Here is a 1,020-nt window from a genome sequence, read left to right as displayed (position 1 = left end):
TGGGGTGGGGTTAAAGCACTTACTATGGTAGGAAATGATAATTTATATAACTATTTTTTTATAAATAATGAGCTCACATTTTGCATATTAGATTTTCCTGTGGCATTTCCTTAGTTTCTGCACTGTCATAAGAATATTGAATAAAACCATTTCCTTTTTATATGTACTTATATAACCAAAATTTAGATTTTTATTTGCTTTGTTTTTTTTACCTTGCTCTTAAGTTTCTTAAGATTTTTTCTCCGTAGTGGATAGATTATGAATGGATTATAATTTCTGGAAAAAAATAGAACACACACACATACAATATCTTGATGATAGGGGTGTTCAATCTGGATATCGGTTCGGTTTAAGTTTGGTTTTCGGTATTTCGGTTAGTAAAATATAACTACCATTCTAAATCCATATTTACTTCGGTTCGGTTCGGTTTATATACCGTCGGTTTTTGGTTTATTCGGTTTTATACCAAAAAACATAATTATTTAGTTTGAGATCATATGATATGAATTTTAGAGTCATATTGTCAACACAGTCATTTATTAAAAATATATTACATGTTCAAATAAATGAACAAAAATGTAAAAATGCTTCTACCATCAAATAAAATAATCAAATCTATAACTAAAATCAAAGCTTGAAATTTTGAAAATAAAAATATGAAACAAAACAGAAACATGAAAGAAAGTTTTTCCACTCTTTCATATTTAGTATTCATTAAAGTCATTTTTCAATTAAACACGAAACTCTGTTTGTTTACAGATAAGAAAAAAGTTGTGAAAATTTTTCATTAATTATTGTCCGTCAAATTTATAATCTTCATATTAATTTAGTGAAGGCTAAAATAAAGCAAAAAGATCAAAATAAGACTTAGAAAATAAAATGTCTGAATTGCGATGTATTGTTATTTAATTATAGTTCAAGTGTTTTACAAATTAAAGTTCTTTATTACTATAAAATTATGGTAATAGTTATTAACACAAATTTAACTTATGTAACAAATAGATTTTCATGTATTGTTAT

This window comes from Brassica oleracea, chromosome C7 (genome assembly GCF_000695525.1).
Source record: "Brassica oleracea var. oleracea cultivar TO1000 chromosome C7, BOL, whole genome shotgun sequence".
NCBI lineage: Eukaryota > Viridiplantae > Streptophyta > Magnoliopsida > Brassicales > Brassicaceae > Brassica > Brassica oleracea.
Note: the sequence above shows the minus strand (reverse complement) of the source record.